This window comes from Sturnira hondurensis, unplaced genomic scaffold (assembly GCF_014824575.4).
Source record: "Sturnira hondurensis isolate 20B ecotype Veracruz unplaced genomic scaffold, ASM1482457v3 Scaffold0022910, whole genome shotgun sequence".
Lineage (NCBI taxonomy): Eukaryota > Metazoa > Chordata > Mammalia > Chiroptera > Phyllostomidae > Sturnira > Sturnira hondurensis.
The window spans coordinates 11,899,919-11,923,296 of record NW_028095541.1 but is presented as its reverse complement, the minus strand read 5'-3'; the positions used below and the strand labels follow the sequence as shown (position 1 = coordinate 11,923,296).

The 23,378-nt window shown below is 37.4% G+C and overlaps 1 protein-coding gene across 4 annotated transcripts in view; it reads left to right on the top strand.

Annotated features, from left to right (window-relative positions):
• ZNF438 (zinc finger protein 438) overlaps positions 1 to 23,378 on the top strand; it is a 173,995-nt gene that overhangs the window by 91,383 nt on the left and 59,234 nt on the right. The window lies entirely within an intron of this gene.

Below are 23,378 nucleotides of genomic sequence, written 5' to 3'. Positions count from 1 at the left end.
CCCTCGGGTTGGCCAGCACAGTGGCCGGTGGAGAGTAATGAGGAGGTCGCTCTAGGGATAGCCTCCAGAGAACACACCATCTCAAAGCATTCCTGCCTGGTTCCTGGGAATTACTGTATATTTTTTTGGACCATAAGACGCACCTAGGTTTTAGAGGAGGAAAATAGGAAAAAAATTTTTGAAGCAAAAAATGCAGTAAAATATTTAATAACATAAATAACATAACATTTCACCAATGCAAATGTAAACAGAACTCAACAGCAGCATTAACAACCGTTTTCCTCCCAAATTTGGAGGGCAGGGGGAGTCCATCTTATAGTCAGAAAGTACAGTATCGTCTGCCTCCTTCCCAGAAATCCTGGAGTTGAAATTACCCTGCTTTCCAGTCTCTGGGTCAGAGAGTCAGGCTGAATAATTCTTTGAATTTAAATCATACTTTTCTTCCTAAGGGAGCAGTTACTTTCAGCTAAGTTATTTCATTTTTCATATAAGCTTTGTGTAGGATGGCCATATGCCTTGAGTTTTAATACAAACTGAGAGCTCTGATAGAGAAGGTTTAAAGAAATGATAAGACTTTTTGAAGTTCCTGGATGAAAATTGTTGTGTAGGTTAGTGGCTACGGGTTGTAGTACCACAGAATGTGTACAGGGGTGGGCAAAAGTAGCTTTACAGTGGTAATGCAAATGAATAACACAGTAAGAATAATCCAAGAGTAAGCTTTGTTCACAGACTTGCAACTGCAAATCTACTTTTGTCCACCGCTGTATGCCTCATTCTCAAACTGCTAACCTGAAAATCTGAGGATATTCAAATAAAATCAAAGTATCTTACCTAAATGGTGAAAGGGACATATGTTTATGTTATTTATGATCCATGATTTTATTTAATAAAAGAAGTCAGGCTATTTAATTTTGGCAATGAAGTGGTGTGCTGTAGTTCAAGTATTAGTAATTTGGAAAGTTTTGATTAAATGAATTCATCAGGACTCCTTCGGTTGCAAGTGAAAGAAAGCTAGCGCAAGCCAGCTTATGAAAATAAAAGGAACTTAATTGTTTATATAACTTTGGTTTCCAGAGGTGCATCTGGCTTCAGGCATGGTTGCAGCCAGGAACTCCAATGATCTCATCAAGACTTCTTGGGCTCTGCTGTTTTCTTTATTCATCATTCCTCAAACAGGCCTGTGATCAGTGAGATGGCCACCAGCCGCTCGAGACTGGCCTTCCTAGCTGAGCAATCCCAACAGAAAGAGAGTCTTGGGCCAAACATCCAGCTCTCTGCCCAGAGAAGATGCGGGTTTGACCCCATGTGTGATATCCCAGGGAGTGGGGTGCTCCGTGGGCCCAGCCCAAAGCATGTTTTCCCGGTGCTGCAGGGGTGGGCCCTGCCCAGTGATGGAGGGAGGCTTTCTCCAGAGGAGCTGTAAGAAGGGAGGTGGATGGAAGTGTACTCGGCAGACCAAAACCGCAGGGGGTTCAAACTGTTACGAGTGGTATGTGAAATGATCTAGAGACTCTATCTTCTGCTTTTAAAATGGCAAAGAACTTTCTGCCTTCTTTTTAAAAACCCTTCCAAAAGAAAATAGGGAACAAAAATTTCAACTTTCTTTGATAAAAAGTAGGTGACATCAGTGATTCTAATCTGTAAATGTGGACAGAAAGTGGGAGTATGGTAGTGTGATCTAGTAGAGCAGGAGAAGATGAAGACCTACGGAGGAGGATGACAATGCCAGAAGGCAGTTTTGCCTTGCAGAGCCTTAGGAGGTCGTGTGATTAGAGGTATCAGGGTGGGCTGAAGAAGGAAGTAAGGCGTGGAGCTAGAAACACCATCAGCTGAAAGTCTGTAAAAGGTTCAGTTGGACACTCAGGTCCTTCTGTCATCCCTAAAGATGGGTGCTTTATTCTCTAGAGATACCGAAGCTCAGGGGATCCAGGCCCAGGGACACATGGGCATTGGAGGCTGCCATTCAGTAAAGTCTGCCCTGCTCTAAGAGGGCCAAGAGCCAAACTCCCAAGTTACAGAGAGAAACTGAACGGCCCTAGAGAAAGGCCCCATAGCGGTTCCCCCACAGAGAAAGCCAGCTTGCTCTCCACTTGCTCTTCAGTGAAGGTCACCTTCAACAGCTCAGCCCCACAGACAGAGCCGCCAACTTGCTGTAGTAATAATAATAATGTGACTACCCCCACCAAGGTGGGGATAGTCGGCCAGGGATCACCACGTATTTGGGAATGCCTCCAATATAAAGGCAAAGATAAAGTAAACAGAAACAAAGAAGTCTGGTGAGACAAGAACTGTCATTATTGTCTTTGAAAATGTGATAAATTTTTGCATAGAAAATAGTCTTTTTTAAAAAAGGAGAATTAAAGGAAAGAAAAAGTAAAGAACAAGAAATAACTTGTAAGAATTAGAAATACAGTGGTTGAAATAAAGTCATTGGAGAGGTTGAAAGATGAATTTGAGGAGGAAGTAATTAGAGGTCCAACCCATGAGGTCCAGTAACTCACTGTCCGAGAGGGAAATGGAAGAGGATTATCAAAGAAGTTGTATGACATTTTCCTAGAACAGATGGAAGAAGTAAATGTTAATGTTTCTAAAGAAGAAAAAAATTGTCATATACAAAGTGTTTTGAATAAGAATAAACAAGAAAGAGACTTCTATACATCAATGCTGATATGGAAACATCTAAATTTGTGAAGTGTTCCCTTAAGGGATAATTTTAATCATAAAAAAAGCACTTTTACCTGAGAGTTACTGTCACATATCTCTAAATATAAAGTTTATTAGCAGACTGAAAATATTCCACTTACAAATTCTCCATCATTGAAACTGAATTTTTATGTATTCTGAGGCATACCTGCAAATTTGGGTTTCAGAGATTTAGGGTATTTTCATGATACTTATTCTAGTTCTTCATTTTTTGATTCACTAATGTGTGCAACAGATGACTAGAGCATTCTTTTCTCAAGGTACTGTGGAATTGGTATTTCTTATTTTATATGTGTCCCAACATATAATGATTTGAAGTGACGAAGTTTAGGGTCCTCGTGTCTTTAAATGTTTGACTATTATTTTATATATATATATATATATATATAAATATATATATATAACTAAGTAATTATGAGTTATAAAATATCAATATAGAATATTAGCTTTTGTCTTATCTTTTATCAATGAGGAAGACAGAGTCCTGAATGATTTTCTTCTAAAAATTAGAGGTGGCATCAGAAGTTCAAATTTAGCAGGCATATTTTTAAGTTTTAATTATTTGAAAAATATTTGTAGGATTTAATGAATATTATTATTGACTGTATAACTAATAAAATATGCTACCATGATATTATTAGATTAAAAGTCTTCTCCAAGTTACATTTGGTTTTTAAAACATTCTAACTTTTGGTAAATATTGCAAAAGAATTGTCATTTTTAGGTGCAAGTGGAGTACCCCCACCGTGACCTTTTTGGGTTAGTTTTTAAAGCCCAATGAAATGGGAGGCAAGTGTCTTTTCCCACTTAAAAAAGTTAGACTTTATTTCTTAATGATTATAATAGTATCAAAATAATACAGAAAAATCAAGAAATGAAGAGTGCCAGGATTCTCCTGGCTCATACAACTTTTTAGAGGTCTGCTGAGTTGCTTTTGCTATAAAAACCAGACCAACTAGCCTCGTATGGGTTTTCCTGTATTGAATTCGTAGAGGACTTTTGCAGTTGTTTTGGTCCAGTGAGGTCAAGAACTTTAAATTAGAATTATAGAACTGAAAGTCATCCTCTCATTCATTTTGTAAGTCCTGAGAACTCGTGATGTACCCGGAGTCACAGAGTTAACAGACTGGATGACAGTCATGGCCTCCTGGCAGTCGGTTCAGTGATCTTTATAAAGGACCCTTCCGGTTTATTCTTACCTTGACCACACTACATGCACAGTTCATAATCTACTGCGTTAGACACAATTCATAAATCACAAGTTTTCATTTAATTTCCTAAAGCTGAGGGAACATGTAGAATTAGGAATATTGGCAGTGACAAAAAACATGAGATGGCCTTGACCGATATGGCTCAGTTGGATGGGCGTTATTCTACAAAGCAAAAGGCTGCTGGTTCGATTCTGGTCAGGGCACATGCCTGGTTGTGGGTTCAGTCCCCAGCTGGCGCACTTACAAGAGGCAGCCAATTGATATTTCTCTCCCTCTCTTTCTCCTTTGCTTCTCTTCTTTCTAAAATCTTTTTTTCAACTCTAAAAAAAAAATAATGGGATGGCTGAAGAATCCTTGCCTCAGGTAGGTGTCCCTTGGTTGGGCTGTGGTCCTCCTCTCTAAAAGGAGCTCCTCTCATTAACTCCAGGGTCCGATTCTCACTTCCAGAGGGCTGCTTCCTTGCCCAGTTTCCTCCAGGGTCACACGTAGACATTGGCAAATATGCCCTCCTCGGAGGCTTTCTAACCTTTGCTTCCTACTTTCTGCTCATGAAGTTTTGGCAGCTTGAACATTGTTTTAAGGGTCAGTCAAGGCTTATTAGCAAACCTGTATGGGTATTTTTTGTTTGTTTGTTTGTTTGTTTGTTTGTTTGGCAATGTTATTCCCTCAGAAAGTCAGTTGGCTCCTGATATATCTTCTTGTAGTTAATGTCATGTACTAGTGATAGAATGACTATATGTCCCAGTTTGGCAGGGACTGTCCTACTTTATTATCTTTTGTGCATGTTAAGTAATAATGCTCTCTTTCACTCTCTAAACTATGCCAGTTTGGACAATAAATTATATGATTATTGTAGCCAGAATGCACACCAAAAAATCCTGAGCCTAATTTCTCTCTCTCTCTCATTTTGAAATAGGTTTCGTGGGAAGTTAACATACTTGATCTACAGAAAGACTGACTTCCCTGTGTTTACCTGAGGAAACACATAACAGGCCATTTTTGCTTAAAACCTATTTCAGCCTTTTACTGTGTGAAGTTCAGAAGCAGTCAGTTTTGCAATCCTGGAATCCTCAGATTTCTGGATTCTGTCTTTCATTTCTGCTCTCAAATCTGCTAGTTATTTTTTTAAAAGATTTTATTTCTTTATTTTTAAAGAGAGGGAAAGGAAGGGAGAAAGAGAGGGAGAGAAACATCCATGTATGGTTGCCTCTCATGTGCCCCCTATGGGGACCTGGCCTGCAACCCAGGTGTGTGCCCTGACTGGGAATCAAACTAGTGACCCTTTGCTTCTTAGGCTGGCACTCAATCCACTGAGCCACACCAGCCAGGGCAAATCTGTTAGTTTTTGTGCATGCTCATTTCTTTCCTTTAAGTCATCAATCAATGCAGCAAGTAATAGCGCTATTCTAATATTCTATTTTCCATCTCCTTTTCCCTAGTAAGTCCCCAGGGTGACAGTAGACACCCTGTTTTTCGATCTATTCCAGGCTTTAAAAAAATTAATGTGTAATTTACATAAACACAGCCCTTAAGCATTCAGGTCAATGAGTTTTGATAATTGTATACACCTGTGTAAACCACCCCCCCAAAATAACGTATGGAGCATGTGCATTACCTCAGTTGGATGCCCCTTTCCAGTTCATTCCCACTTTGCTCCCCTGGAGACAGCCACTTTTTGGCTTCTGTCTCTTTGGATTCCTTTTGGCAAGCAGTTTTTTATGAAGTGTTTGTGACTGCATGACATAACTATCTTTCCATCCTTTACTCAGTTTCTTCATTTCCTGCTGCCTGGTTGCTAAGCTGTCACCAGATACTTTAGATTTTTTGTTCGGTCTGCACCCCACTTTAAGATACCATTTTTTATGTTAGTTAGGGAAAGCTAACCACTGTGATAAACAGACTCCAAAAGTATAATAGCTTCAACCTAATGCAAGTGTGTTGATTACTAATGAAACAGTGCATTTGAAGGCATTCCTGACCTTCTATAACCTGGGCCTCTGCGTCCTCGAGCAGGTGGGGAGAGAGACTGTGAACGCACCTCACCTGCTTCCGGAAAGCCTCAACCTGAGCACTGACATTAAGTGATTCTACTGCCGTGCTTTTGGGGAGAACTTTTCACAAGATCACATCTGGTGCGGGGTGGGGGGGCAGTCTGGAAATGCAGGCTCTGGCTTGGCAGCCACTTGTGTGCCAGCTCCACCCCGTGGCATGGGAAGAGCAGAGTTTAACCGATGTCTATAGGTTAACACGGTTAATGTCACAGCTTTTGTTTTGTTTTGATAACATAATACCATACTGCTTTTGTTTTGTGTTTTCATGTTACTTTCTTTTCTTTGTGTTATATATTATTTTATGCTTTTTGAATGAACATTTTAGTATTTGAAACTAAAAAAAATGGTATTGCTCTCTCTAAGATAGAAACATTCAAAGCAAAAGTAACTTATTTTTCATATTCAAATGATACTAATATTATCTCTAGGCATCAAGAGATAATTTAACTCTTTAAAAATTCCTGATATCACCATTTCTATTCAATATTGTACCAGAGATCCTAGTCAGCACACTAAGGACATGCTTTCTAAAAAAAACCCTAAAAGAAAAGGTGAAAGACTGGAAAGGAAGGAAACATGGCCATTTTGGTAAATTATATAATTGTCTATGTAGAAAGTTTTCATAACTTCACAGCTTAATTCTTAGAATTAACTAGACTTTAGCAAGGGTTTTGGACACAAAATCCACATAGGAAAGCCAATTGTACTTCTACAGACCAGTAGAAAGAGCAACACAACAGAATGTAATTTTAAACACATTTTGTTTTGAAATAATTATCACCCCACATAGCCGTTGTATATATTTTTTTCCAAAACTAAGAAATTAACATTGGTATAGTTAACTAAACTATACGTTTTGGGGGGATTTTCCCAGTTTTTCTACCAATGTCCTTTATTCTGGATCACATCCGGAGAGCTACTACATCCCTTTACTTCAGTTTGTAACAATTTCTTGGTCTTTTCTTTCAGGGACCTTATGCCTTTGAATAATAATGGTCAGGTCTTTTGAGAATGGACCTCAGTTTGGGTTTGTCTGGTGTTTTCTCCTGGTTACATCACATACATGGTATTACTGATGATGTTGACCTTGATCACTTGGTTAAGATGGTATCTGTCTGCCAGGTTTCTCCACAGTGAAGTTACTGAAGAAAATATTATTTTAAAATATACAATTTTGAGACTCATAGATAGAGAGCAGAATGACAGCTAGTGGTGGGGGAGGTAAAGGGGTGGAGGGATTAAGCTAAAAGGAAAAAGGACTCACGGATGTGAGCGGGTGTGGTGATTGCTGGGGGAGGGGTGTAAGGGTGCTAACTGGTAATGGGGAAAAGTACAATAAAGATTAAATAAAAATATATGTATGTAATTTTCTCCCTGACTAGGGGGCTCAGTTGATTGGACTACCATCCCGTACATCAAAAGTTCACAGGTTAGATTTCTGCCAAGGGCACATACCTAGTTTGTAGGTTCAATTCTAAATAAATCAACATATATTCTGGTGAGGATTAAATATACAGTGAAACCCCAGTTCTTGAACTTAATTCATCTTAGAAGGCTGTTCCAGAAGCAGTTTGTTCAAAAACCAAATCACACCTGAGAGACTCATGACTGACCGTATGGGTATCGACATGAAAGGGTGGTCGGGTCAAGAACTGAATTTTGTTGTTCAACAACTGAGACATTGTTTTCCATGAACAACTTGGTTGAAAACTGAGTTGTTTGAGATGGGAGACATTCGAGAACTGAGATTTGACCACATGTATGTATACATACTATTTATAAAAGCAACACAATATAGTGTCTATGACCTTTATTGAGAAAGAAATAAACCTTTATTGAAAAACATTTATTATGATCCAGTTAAATGGAGAGAATCACCATTTATGGATTGGAAGACTTAATGTTGCAAAGATATTAATTCTCTCAATGCACTTAGAATGAATTGTGAATGAATTTGGGGGATCTTCGTATTATTATTATTAATATTATTATTAACATACAATTATGACTTTATATGGAAGAGTAGTCCAAAATTACAAAGACACTCCTGAATAACAAAGTGTTTTTTCTGCCTATTTTGTGACTTAAAATAAAACTATAATAATTAAGCCAGTGTGTGGTATAAGGATATACAAATTGGCCAATGGAAAGAATGGAAAATTCAGAAACAGATCCATCTATATATGGAACCTTGATTTATAACGAAACTGGCATTGTAGATTGCTGTGGAAAAGGTTGGGTACAGTTTCCAACACAGGAAAGCCAGCTGCATTTCTGCAGACTAGCAGCAACAACTGGGGCAAAAGATCGCTCACATGAAGTAGTAAAAATGGACTCCTACTTTGCATTACACACAAAATGGGAAATGGTTAACTGATAAGTTGTAAGTGAATAGTTACAATTAAATATAATCATAAAATTTTAAGCAGGACTCAGTAAAAAGTTGAAAAAACAAAACTATCAAAGAAATGAAAACAAAATTGGAAGGAGTACAAAAGAAAAGAGATGGTACAGAAAAAGGGTGAGGTCATAGAAACTGGAAATGAGAGAAGGGAATCCAGTCAAATACACATTCAAAAGAGTGATGGAACACCTTTAATTTAAAAATATTATTGTTTACAATAGGACAGAACTACATCATTTATTAGTTTTTTTCATCCTGCTGAGTTAAGTGCAAAAATCATAAAATGGCCTATAAATTATTTTAATGATCTGCTAACAACCCAATCACTCCATCATTTGTAGAAAGCAAAGACTTGGAAACCACCTGGCTTGCAAAGGAATTTATTAACACTTTCTGAGTTTAGGGAAATTTATCAAAAAACTTTGTTTTTTTCAGACACTGTGCAACAACCACAGGGAACAACATTTCACAGACAACCTAAATTGGCATTCAAGAGCAAGGCTTCTGGCCTTGAGTTTAAATGGCAGAATAGGAAGATCCCAAGCTCACCTCCTCTCATTGATACCAAAAGTACAACTCCATATAGGACAGCTATCTCTGAGAATGACCTGAAGGCTAGAGAACAGAGATTTTCTACAACTATGAATATAAAGACAAAGCCACATTGAAATGGGTAGAAGGGATAGAGACTAAGTCTAGTGAGGACCTACTCTATTTCCCACTCCCCATGTGGTGACTCACAAGTGGGAGGGATATTACAACCATGGAAGTTGTCCCCAAAGTGTGAAGGGTTCAAGCCCTAGCCTGTAGGACATGAACTAAGAAGAGGAACCCCCGCAACATCTGGCTTTGAAAACCAGCAGGGCTTATGTCTGAGAGAGCCAAAGGGCTCTAGGAAACTGAGATTGTGCTCTTCCTGAGTTCCAGCACAAAGGCAATAGTTTGAAAAGCACCTTGGTTAGATGTGAAGGTTATACATTGACTAAATTTAGTGTATGCGCTGAAGGGACAGGGGTCTGTTCTAACTTGCTCCTGAGTCAGAGATGCTGGTGGGCAGCATTCCTGCCCCCCATTCTGAAACCTAGCTGGCCTAACACTGGCAGGCGCTATTTCTGACACTCTCTATTAACCTTGCTAACAGTGTTCACTCAATTCTGACCTTTCCCTGAGGACCCACCCAGGCAAGCTCCCCTCTAACATGACACTTGCACTGCCACACCCAGTGGTTAGCCCTAGTCGGCCAACATATGGCACTGTTTCTGCACCTGTGTGGCTGGACCTTGCCTACCAGTGTGTCCACAGAAGTTGTGGCCCAGCCACAATAGGATTCTACACTAGTCCCAGGGAACACCTCTGAAGCACCTGGCTCTAGTGACAGTAAGATGCCTTCTAAGTAAGAGCCCCACAGGGCACCTTCTACATGAGGCCACTTCTTTAAGGCTAGGAGATTTAGCTGACTTACCTAGTATTACATAGAAGCACATAAGCAATATGAAGAAAGAAAAGAATATGTTACAAACAAACAAAGACACAACCGCAGAAAAAGAACTGCATGAAACTGAGGGAAAAGAGTTCAAAGTCATAGTCACACAGATGCTCATCAGACTCTGCAGGCAAGTGGGTAAGCTCAGTGAGAACTTCAACAAAGAGATATAAATTATTAAAAAGGATGTATCAGAACTGAAGGATATAACAACCGAAATAACAAAAATATACCGGAGAGAATCAACAGCACATTAGATGACACAGAAGAATGGATCATCAATCAGGAAGACAGGATAGTGGAAATCACCCTATTGGAAGATAAAAGATAAAAGAATTAAAAAAGTGAAGATAGCATAACAGACCTTTGGGACAACATCAGGTGTACCAACATTCAAATTATAGGGGTCCCAGAAGGAAAAGAGAGAGAGAGAAAGGGACAGAAAACCTGTTTGAAGAAATAGTGGCTGAAAACTTCCCCAACCTGGCAAAGAAACAGACATCCAAGTCCAGGAAGCATGGAGAGTCCCAAACAAGATGAACCCACACAGACCCACACCAAGACACATTACAATTGAATTATTAAAAGTTAAAAAGAAAATCTTAAAAGTGGCAAGAGAAAAATAACTATTTACATACAAAGGAATGCCTGTAAGATTATCAACTGACTTTTCAACAGAAACCTTACAGGTCAGAAGGGAGTGGCATGATAATTCAACATGATGAAAGGAAAAAAAACCTACAATCAAAAATACCCAGCAAGGTTATCATTCAGATTTGCAGGACAGATCAATATTTTCCCAGACAAGCAAACCTAAAGGATTTGATCACCACTAAACCAGCATTACAGGAAATGTGCAAGGGAATTCTTTAAATGGAAAAGATAAGGCCAAAACTAGAAATAAGAAAATACGAAAGAAAAAAATCTCACTAGTAAGACCAAACACAGTAAGGATAACAGACCAACCACTTATAAATCTAGTATGAAAACAGTTAAAATGGCAATAAGTACATACCTATCAATGATTACTGTAAGTGTAAATTAAGTGCTCCATTTTTTAAAAAGTAGGGTGACTGAATAAATGAGAAAACAAGACCCCTACATTTGCTGCCAGCATGTGACTCCAGATTAAAGAATCCACACAAACTGAAAGTAAAGGGATGGGAAAGATATTTCATGAAAATGGAAAAAAAAATAAAGAAGCTGGGATAAGCAATAGTTATACAGACAAAATAGACTTTAAAACAAAGGCTATAGCAACAGACAAAGGACCTGGCAATTCCACTTCAGGGTGCTTGTCTGAAGAAAACAAAACACTAATTCGGAAAGAGACATGCAGCCCTGTGTTCACCGCAGCACTGCTTACAATAGCAAAGATATGGAAGCATCCTGGGTGTTCATCAATAGGTGAATGGATGAAGAAGTGGAGGTGTATGTATTCACATACAGATACACTCAGTCATGAAAAAAAGAATGAAATCTTGCCACTTATGATAGCATGGATAGACTTAGAGGGTATTACGCTAATTGAAATAAGTCAGAGAAAGGCAAATACTGTGTCATTTCACTTGTATGTGGAATCTAAAAAATGAAAGAACAAACAAAACAGAAACAGACTCATAAACACAGAAAAACTGAAAGTTGCCAGAGTATGGGTAGGCGGGGTGAGGGCAAAAAGGTGAAGGGGATTAAGAGATGCAGACTTAGAGTCGTAACATAAATAAGTCACAAGAATGTAAAGTCCAGCATAGAGAATGCAGTCAGTAATATCACAATAACTTTGTATGGTGAAAGATGGGTAGTGGACTTTGTGTGCTGATCACTTTGTAAGGTATATAAATATGAAATTCACTATGTTCTACACCTGAAACTAATATAATATTGTATGTCACCTATACTATAATTAAAAAGAGCTTTACATTCCAGAATGAAAATTAGACATGAGGTCAAAAAAATAACAAGGGGTAACTAAGATTTATCAAATGACTTTTGAACTTACTACTTTTTTATTTAGAAGCATCTTGTTTAACCCGATATACTTAGAAAGTAGTATTAAAAACATTAATTTTAATATATACTTGCCAGTGTGTGAATTTTTAGAGAAACTTTTGTTTTAAATATTTCTGAAATGTATTTTTATCAAAGCCTTGCAGCTATAAATGTAGATCACTCAATTTAGGGAAAAATGTTTGCCACGGTATTTAACTGACAAAGCCAGTCTTCAATTTCAAACCTGTCTTCCAAATCAGACATTTTTCTGTCAATGAAAGTCCAACTTGATTTTTCAACTTAAATATGTTCATGTATGTCTCCATGACAACTATCTCATAGCTGAATTCTAAGTCTAATACAGGTAAATAAATGAGGCACAGAGCCTTACTATGTGTTGCCTGGATACTATGAGATACTGTTACTTTTAATAGTTCTTTGTGCTCATTAAAATGTCCCAGAGTTTAAATGATTCTTTTACAATCATAAAGGTATTGAAGAGGTAAGGTCCTTAAGTAGAAATGCCCCCATTACTACTTCATGCTATTAGACCTCTGTAGTTACAGTATATTAACATGGGCCCACAATCCACATTTCTTAAATATGTGTCTTATATGTATGTATAATGGGGAAAGAGCAGATCCTTATTGTAGTGCTTTGATAAAAGGAGGATTTACAGATATGACATCATGGGGGCATTATATTCCATGGAAATGCACTAGACAGGATTAATGGGTGGTTCTGTATTTCTTTAATAAAGTGGGAAAGAGTGATCGTGAAGGAGGGGAAGACGAAATGAGAAAATGGTTGGCATGATACTTTGCCTGCAGGTACGTTCCCAGAAAGATAAGTAATAGGAAGGATGGAAATGGAGGATCTGGAATTTATTGTTGTAAAACTCTCTGAGCCCACATATCTTCTGGAAAGCCTTCATACACCCCCACGTGTCCCTCAATTTGTGAAACACTGATACAGAAAACAGGCAGAGCAGATCTATTGCATGTATACTTGTAGATACGAGGTATACAAACTAATAAAGTAAAACCAATGCGTAGAGGTTAAGCATTTTTGAAATAAAAGACAACTAGAACCTGAATATTGGAAGGGGTCGTACTCTGTCTGGGCCTAGTAAAGTTGCTAGACCCAAGGTAAAGAAAGATTTCTTTGGGGAGCCAGACAAATAGGTTGACTTACTTATGTGTGGGAAATTATGTCAGTCTCAGATTTCATTTAATGTAAGAAAATCAAATAGAAGATTTTTAGGGAAAGATTTTGAAGAAAGGAATAGGTAACTGATAGATTTTTATATCCACCCAAACAGTCCTTCAAATTTGTCAATGGGCACATAGTTTTAAACTAAAAAATGTTTTCAAAAATTATTCCTTTGCACCTTTTTTGAGGCAATGTACCTAAAGAACATACTTTTTAATTTTTTTGAGCCTAGCTTTGGAAGGTAAAGTTATACATGAAGCTGCTAGAATGGGATCTGGCAAGACTTTGACTTTCTTGTCCCAGGACTGGAAGCTCCTTGTCATCTGTAATAAACTCTGACAGGTGGACTGTGGTTCTGATAAATACTACCTGTGAGAGAACTGATTGTTTCTCAGGACTTTTAGTTTTCCAGAAAGTAGGAAAGACTCATGGACTTTTCAGCAGTCCCATCATTGATGGAAATGACCTGAGACAAGTTGTGTGAGAAGACCAACCATGTCAATATACTTGTTTGCATACAAGTTGGGCTATTGAAACACAAGGAAGAAGCAGTGAGTATTCAGACCAACCTCCAAAGTTAGTTCATGATGAAGAAGCATCTTGGCTGTAGACTTTGCTGATACTATGAATGTTGTTATCAAAAAGTATCCCCCATAACAGTAACTTTGTTTTATTCCAGGCAAGACAAATCAAATCTGTAAAAGACTTTGTACACTTGAGTTTGAGAAACTCGGCATGTATTTGGGTTGGTAAGAAAATTAAAATATAAGACCCCTGTCACTTTGGAGGAAAACTACGTAGGATGTGAGCTATAGTAAAAAAAAAAAAAGAAAGAAAGAAAAAGAAAAGTATCTTGTATTCCTCTTTGAAAAGCCATCTGAACAAGAGTATTGTGTATATTTTTTCCAGTGGTGAAGAGGTTTAGTATGTAAACTGAGTTTTCTACTGCCTGTGCTCTGGTATTTCTGTTCCTGACTTCCACGGTTAACAGCAGCAGATGAGAGAAATGGAAGTCTGTAAGAAGTTTACCTGCAAGAGCATTAACAGTGCTCTTTGCTACAAATACCGCAGCCAGGACATCGAGTATTCAGGCCATGAACTGGGTTCTTCCGTTTGATTACCTAGAGGTTGCCAACTCGTATTCACAGAGCAGATAGACCTGCCAAGTAGATGATGAAGCTTTATTAATTTTGCTTCCCTCAGAAGAAAAAACTGATGGTATGGCAACTTCTTGAGGAGAAAGTGCCTATGAAGGAAATAAAAAATCAATCCAGAAAAACTTATGGGCTTCTAGAAAACAAAACCAGAGTCATTTTTAGCCCAAGATCAATCATTAAAGAGCTCAAAGGTGTTTTGTTTCCCACATATGTTAGTATATATCTGATGAAGGATGAAGAAGTATTTTATTTGAACAAGTTACTTTTACCCAAATATGCTGTGTGGCTTGGGCTTGCTATGAGATCTTGGATAGTATTTCTCAGAAAATGTAGAAACAACTAACCAATGACTTGTTTATGAGCCTCACCAATGAGTACGTGGAAGAATTTAGAGCTTATTTCAGTGAGAAAATGTCCGTCCTTCAGTAAGGTGGAAAGAGACCAGAAGCAGGAGAGGAAGGAGCCAAGCCGGCTAATGGAACTAGGTGAAGAAAGGAAGAGGAGCAGGAAGAGGGGTGGACAACGGGGAATAGGGGAGAAAGGAGTATGAACAAGAGGCCCTCAAATTCAGTATTTGTAGCAAAGAGCACTGTTAATGCTGTTGCAGGTACACTTCTTACAGACTTCCGTTTCTCTCATCTGCTGCTGTTAACCATGGAAGTCAGGAAAAGAAATATCAGAGCACAGAAATCAAGAAAGTCACAGAAACAAACAAAGAAGGTAAATAATGGGACATTTTAAATTAATAAGAAAATGACATTTACTGAAGAAGGGAAGTTGATTCACCAGTGGCCACCCGTGTGGAAGTCCGTTGTGAAAGGGTCTAAGGAAAAGCATCACAGGAGTATCAGCCTTACTAAAGTGAAAGGAAGGCTTCAGGAAGAGGACCAGTTTGATCAAGAAGGATGTAAGAAGGAAGTTAAGGCCTACGGAGAAAAGACTTAAGGGAAGCCAGAAAGAAGAAGCCAGCAGGAGTAAGCAAAGGGCGAAGACAGAGGATGCCTGTTAGGGTTGAAGGCGTCCTCTGTCCCGCAAAGGTGGAGGCGCCCTTTAGGAATGATGAGGAATTTGTTCCATTCATTTTCATATCTTGGTAAATGCAGAAGTCTGAAGAATCGGATATTGAAGATACGGAGAATGAAATCTGTGATGCCAGGAAGAAGCAAAGATGAGAAAAGGGAACAACAGCAAAGTGGAATAAGTGAGACTAGTAAGTTAGAAAAGAAACAATGCAAAGTGCAAAACCAGAGGAAAAGGAGCTTCTGTTCTATTTGCTCAAAAGTCGAAACTACATACTTCTTACTCTCTTCCCGAAACCCTTGGTCATGGCTGTGTGAGCCAGAAGTCGTAAAAGAGCTGCCTGTGGAACAGTTAGGTGACCAGAGTTGGGTAACCAGAGTCCCGCACTGAAAGGATCAGCGCAGCCCCAGGCACCAGTGATCGTGTATCTAACCCTTCTTGCCCCTCACAGAATATATTTAAAGTGAGAGTGGGTTATAAAAATTTCCTGATCCAATTTCCAGCATGTATGTTCTTGGACTAAATCCATTCCTTTATTTTACTGCCAAGATATAGAGCCCTTGTCTCATTTTTAGAAATTCTTGTCCTGCTCACTACACAGAATGTACTATGTACTATTAAACAGATATGCTTGGAATTTTGATGCATTTAATATTTCCACAGAGAACGTATATGGTGGAACAGCCCTAATGAATAACAAGTAGTTTTGAATTGAGATTATAAATAGTAAGCCTATATCCCACTTTTAATAAAAGTACATTTACAAACATTTAACAAAATATATTCAGAATTTTCACATTAAAAACAAAACATTACTGAGAAAAGTTATAGCAGATTTGAATAAATGAAGAGAGATGGTGTGTTCATGGATTGGAAGACTGGATTAGATGACAGTTCTCCCCAAATTGATCTATAGATTCAACACAATCCCTATCATAATCTCACAGGCTTATTTCTTTCCTGAAAATTGACAAATTTAGTCTAAAAGTTATATGAAAATGGAAAAGACTGAGAATATCCAAAGCAAGTTTAAAACCATAGCTGGAGGACTTGGTAACACGATCACAATGCTACAATAACTGAAACAATGTGGCGCTGTTGTAAGGGTCACAAACAGATCGTCGCACTTGGACAGAGAGGCCTGCACTTGACCAGAGAGGCCGGAATAGACCACAGCTTATGGTCATTCGATTTCCAACAAAGCTCTAAAGCAACCCAGTGGGGAAAAGAAAGGTTTTAAATAAACAGTGCTAAAACAATTGGATATTTCTGTGGAATAAAAAACAAATCTCAATTCCTACCTTGAACTGTGCATAAAAATTAATTTGAGATGGATTAAATATGAAATCTAAAACCATAAGACCTTTAGGGAAAAGTCAGAATATCATCATGACTTGGGGGCAGGAAAAAGTTTGAATACAGAGACTTGGATATAAAGAACAAACTGACAGTGACCGAGAAGAACGGTGCGGGGTGTAACAAGCGAAAGGCGCAGGCAAAGGGACACGAATAGAGGACTCGGGCACGGACACTGGACGCGAGTGACTGGAAGGTGGGGAGCAGGGTGGGGGAGAGCAGTAAATAAATCAGAAATAAAAAGGCACTACTGATCCTTGCAACAACATGGATGAATCTTACTATACTATCGAAGAAGTGTTATACAAAAGAATACATACAGTGTTACTCCATTTTCATGAAATTCTAGAGCAAGCAGAATTTATCTAGGAGAGAGAGGAACAAAACAATGGGACAGAGCAGGGCATGACTGGCAAGAATTATATAGAAACTTTCTTTGGGGTGATGGTAAAGGTTTGGGTTAGGTATATGCATTTTGTAAAACTTCAAGAATGGTGCACTTAAGATTTGTGTGTTTCATTTTATGTACATTTCACTTCAAAGGAATGGAAAAATAGCTTTAAAAAATATCACAAGGAGACAGTGTTTTATACCCACCAGATGGGCAAAAATGTTGGCAAGGAGATGGAGCCTCCTGCCCTCTCTTACCCTTGCTAGTTGTTAAATAAATTGAATCAATAATATAAAACAATTTGTCATTATGTAATAACTTGTGTGTATACCAATCCAGAAATTTCACTCTGAGATGTAGAAACACTTGCAAATGTACACAGAGAAACATGCATGAAAACTGGAAAGAATTTGGTATCTATCAGCAAGACAAGGCATGAAATGGGTATATTCAAACATACCAGACTGGGGGGAATCTCATGAACATGCAAGAATACTTCCAATGTGATCCCAAACAATCAATATAATTTCATCCAAAATCTTGCAAAATTAAACACTATGTTAACTAAGGAAACATGGGATAACACTATAAAGGAAAGGACAGTAAAAAATTTAGGATCATTGGGGTGAATGTATGGGAAGGAGGATTGGAATTGGAATGGTAAGGGCCATAAAGGTGACTTCAGAGTTGCTAGTAATGTTTTTTATTTTTCCCTAAGCTGGGTAGTAGGAAGGTATGTGTTCATTTTATTTTATTTTTTTACTTACACATATATTAAAATATTGTTTGGTACAGATTCAGTATTTTATAATAATTTCATGAGAAGTCATATGTACATTTTAAAATTAAATAATCTTTAGGAATTCTTCGTTAGTAACAATGTAATGTGCAAGAAATAAGAAGTTGGGTTTCTGATATCAGTAACTCAGTCATTTTTCAAGTGTTTATCAAGTGCCTGTCTATAGCGTCACAGGGATGTGACAGTGGGTAAGCCCTTATTTGGAGGCTGCTGATTTGGTAACTGTATCTTAAAATGGACTAGAAAATCCTAAAATGGCTACAGTCTGATATAGGCCCAGCTGCTAGTCCAGGGGCGCTGAAGGCATACTTACCTGAATGGGAATGTCACTTGAACTGGTCATCGACCAGTCGTTAGACTACCTTTCAGTCAGGTCATGGAGAATGTCTCCCGTAGTTTATTTTCTTGAAACTTAGCTTATTAAAAACTTTTAGGTTCTGTGGCTAAAGCTTAGGTATTACTGTTCTTCTGTTGAATCTCAAACATTTCAAGGTATGTGAATATTTTTCTTGAAATCAACTAGCCAGAAAATAAAGGTTGAACTCTATAGCTATAATGTGGTCCTAAATTTGTAGCTTAAAATTAGAAGGGCTTAACCCCAACCCTTTACTCTGGATAAGTATTCAGATATTCCTTTGGATGCCGGATAATAAATTCATAATGCTAGATATCCAGCAAGATGGCAGTCTGGTTGCCCATATGAAGTACTTACATATACCCAATTGCAATTCCAAAGCCTTACTGCTCCATTTATCACAGGAAGTGCCAGCGTTTTGAAATATTTTGTAAGAAAACTACTCTGTTTGCATCAAATCTCAGGAATGACCAAGGATATTATGCCAATTTAATCCTAAGTATTGAAGTTAGGATTCTAAATGGCATTTAATAGTATAATTTATTTTCTATCTTAACAAAACAAGACTTTATTCTTTCATGTTGCTTTTTATTTTTAAAGCATCTGAGTGATGGTAAAAATCTAAGCTTAACAACTGTCAGATGATTTATGATGTTTCATTTATTTTTTAAAGGATCGGGGTGTCACCAGTAAGCCTATTAGAATTGTAGGTTTAAAGTTTCTCAGTTTTATAAAAGACCAGCTGCATAAACAAGTGCGTTAGCTTTGTAATTTAATTCTATTCGATTTTTAAAAAATACTTCAAAGCACCAAAGGAGGCATTTGTCTTAGGTCATAAATACTTGTTTATGCCTCTGTCATCTCAGACTCTCAAATATAGCCCAAGACCTACTTCTTGAAATGTTAATATGTTTTATTGTGTTCTTTACAACTTCAAGACATTCCTCCTTTGTCTATATAAATCTTGCCTTTCTTCATGGGCTGACCCCAGCAAGGCTAGAATGTGGATAAACTGGATGAAGGCCACTTAAAAAATGGGAATGCTGTACTCACAGATGGATAGTGTAACTATCCTTGAGAATGTGCTGTGAGCACCTTGCTACTTTTTATTAAACTTTTAAATTTGAGATAATTTTAAGTATACTGCAATTGTAATAAATACTATGTATCTCATATACCCTTTACAGTTTTCCTAAAAACAAAGCAGCAAAAGAAAACAAGTAGGACTACATCAACAGGAACAAGTATAAAGGACACATGGACATAAACTAACAGGGGTGGAAATGGGAGGGAGGTGGGGAGCACTGTGGGGGAAGGGTGGGCTGGGATGGGAGTAAAAGACAGAAAACTGTACTTGAACAGTAATTAAATTTAAAAAAAACAAGTAGGACTACATCAAACTAAAAAGCTTCTGAATAGACAGAGAAGCCATCCACAAAATGAAAAGGCATCCTATGGATGGAAGAAGATATATGATAACCACATACTCCAAAAGTAATTAATATCCAAAATAAACACGGAACTCACACAACTCAATAGCAAAAAACCCCCAAATAACCCAATTTAGAAATGGGCAATGAACTTGAATAAACGTTTTTGGAAAGAAGACATAAAAATGGGCAACAGGTATGTGAAAAGGTGCTCAGCATCACTAATCATCAGAGAAATACAAATTAAAACCACAGTGTGATACCACCTTCCACCCATTAGGATAGCTACTGTCAAAAAGACAAGATAACAAAAGCGGACAAGAATGTGGAGAAAAGGGAACCTTTGTATGTGGTTTGTGGGAATATAAACTGGGACAGCCGGTACAGAAAACCGTATGGGGGTTCCTCAAGATGTTGAAAATAGAGCCACCATATGATCCAGCAGTTCTACCCTGGGAACATATCCAAAGGAAACGAAACTGGTATCTCAAGGATGAATCTGTACTCCCATGTTCATTGCATCACTGTTCACAATAGCCACAGTATGGAAATAGCCTAAGTGTTCACCAGGGGATGGATTTATCAGGAAACTATGGTTATGTATACAGTGGATATTATTCAGCCTTTAAAAAGAAGGAAATCCTGACATCTGTGACAACATGGATGAACCATGGTGGGCATTATGTTAAGTGAAATAAGCCAGAAAGAGACAAATACTGGATGGTATCATTTACATGTGGACTAAAAAAAAAAAAAGAACTCACAGAAACTGAGTGGAAAATAGAAAAGTGGTGCCAAAGGCTCAGTTTTGGAGAAAATACAGAGGTAAAAGGGTGCAAAAATCTTAGATCATATAGCTAGTGGCATTAATCTGGAATGGAGAGCACCCCTCTCTTCTTAACACTGCCACTTACAAGTCTCAAAATCATTACCATGCAATATCAAGAAGTAAATTTCTTTCACTACTTTTAATAAGAGGATGCACTGATACAAAAGTAGCTGCTCAGGGTAACTAGAAAATTAAAACTAAAAAATTATTTCCTCAGATTTATCATATTGGTATTAGGTTTGGACTTTGGGTTCTATCTTTTGGAAATATAAACTCTCACCCTAGAAGCAGGAGCTCTGTATTTTATTCTGTTAGAGACTTTTGATGTATTTTTGGAATCTAATTTTCCTGTTGCCCACATAAACATGGTAGTGATTTAGTAGCAGCTCCCGGATATTATATGTGAGATATTTGGTGTTGATTATATAATAATCAGAACCAAAGCTAAGCATACCTTTGGATTTGTAACTTTATATAATTCAGTAATCATTATTTAAGTCATATCCATATAAATATATGTCGAGAAATCTTAGTACTTTACTAAAGTGGTAAGTAGAATAAGGCAAATATCTTTATGGATTTTGCTTAAGATTTCAGATACCGTGTATTTGTTCAGTAAATATAGATGTGCTCTTCATGATAAGAAATAATACTATTTTGTGTTTTTCTCTTAAGTTTGAAAATCCAATTATCTTCTCTAAGTATGTTGAAGAAAGTCAACAAATTTTATTTTAGACATTTTGGGGAAATGCCACAAATCCAAGATTAATAAAGACATTTGACTAGATAATTATTGCACATTGATGCAGTTGTCATAATTCCCAGGTTTGCCTCATCTGGTCCACTTCTTAAAGTCTGCAGTGGATGCTCTTTCTGAAAGAATGTATCATAAATGAATTTTTAATCATAAAGTGGTATTTTTCTTTCAGTATTTGGGCAAACTAAATTTCGGTAGTAGTTTGAAATAGCATTTTTACATTTCACTGCCCATTTATATTCATGTTTTATTTGCGGGATGCTTTGCCATCATCTAGTTGCATTGTACCCATGAGATAGACAGGAAATTATTCAGAAAACACCGAACAGCTATATTTATTTCTTACTTTGCTTTCTTTCAAGTTCTTCAAGGTAGATATATAAGAACAAATCCAAAGTAAGGACTTTACTGTGCATCCCTCTTACCATTAGGGTGATATTAACTAGTATGGTGAACAGTTGAAAAGGAGAGCATCCTCCTCAATAGACCAGAACAGTTTGGGTTCCGTTCTAACACTGTAAGCAGTTGAGACTTAAGAGACAATATATAGAACATTCCAATAAACAAAAGCAGGATGCACATTCTTTTCAATACATATTGATCATTCTCCAGGATAAATTATCTGTTAGACCCTAAAACAAGCTTCAATAAATGTAAAAAAGATTGCAGTCATATAAAGTATGTTTCTGAGTATGGTGAAATACATTTAGAAAGGAATAACAGAAGGAAATTTGGGAAATGCATAAATATGTGGAAATTAAACAATACATTTCTAAATAGCCAGTGGGTCAAAGAAAAAATAAGAAGGGAAATTAGAAAATACTTTGATATAAATTAACCTAAAGTAATGAATATGAAAATTGATATGATGCAGCTAAAGAATGTAGTATTTAAAAGGAAATTTATAGCTATGAATGTTACTTTTTAAAAAAAAAATAGGAGAAATTTCAAATTAATAACCAAACCTTTCACATTAAAGACCTACAAAAGGAAGAGTAAACTAAACCAAAGCAAGCAGAAAGAAGAAAATAATAAAGTTTAAAGTATAAATAAATGAAACAGAGAATAAAAAGAATAGAGAAAATTGATGAAGCAAAAGTTGTTCCTTAGAAAGATCAATAAAATTGTCAAACTTTTAGACTGACCAACCAAAAAAAGGAGAACATTCTAGTTACTAAGATCATCAATGAAAGAGGGTACATTACTACCAGTCTTACAGAAATAAAGGATTATAAAGAAATACTAGGAAGAATTATATACCCAAATCTTACATGGCTAGATGAAATGGACAAATTCCTAAAAGTCAAAAACTTCCCAAACTAAGCCAAGAAGAAACAGAAAATATGAACCTATAACAAATAATGCAGCTGAATTACAATTTTCAAAAAGTTCCCACAGAGAAAAGCCCAGGTCCACATGGCTTACTTTTGAATTTTATCAAAGATTTGAAGAAGAATTACCATATTTTTCAGACTATAAGACATGCTCACCCCACCAAATTTAGGAGGAATAATGGTTGTTAATGCTGCTGTTCTGTTTACATTTACATTGGTGAAATAGTATTTATGTTATCAAATATTTTACAGTTTTTAAAATTTTAGTTATTTATCTTTAGAAGAGAAGGGAGGGATAGAGGGAGCAATATATCAATGTATGGTTGCCTCTCATGTGTCCCCTGCTGGGAACTGGCCTGCAACCCAGGCATGTGCCCTGACTGGGAATCAAACTGTGATCCTCTGGTTTGCAGGCCCACACTCAATCCACTGAGCTACACCAGCCAGGGCCAAATATTTTACGATGTTTGCTTCAATTTTTTTTCCTATTTTTCTCTTCTAAAACCTAGGTGTGTCTTATGGTCCAAAAAATATAGGTAACACCAAACTTCACAAAGTCCTCTAAAAATTAAAAGAGGGGGAAAATAATTCCAAATTAATTCTATTAATAAACCAGTATTGGACTTCCAGCCAAGATGGAGGTCTAGGTAGACACATGGTGCCTCCTTGCACAACCAAAATAAGGACAACGACAATTTAAAAACAAAACACAACCAGTACTGACAGAAAATTGAACTGTATGGAAGTCCAACAACCAACACGTTAAAGTAGGCACATTCATCCAGACTGGTAGGAGGGCCGGAGTCAGGCAGTCAGAGAGGGCTCATGGCAAAGCAGTGGCTGGTGGACCCAGCGAGGCAGCAGATTGTGGAGGGGTGTGGCACGCAAGGTGGCTGG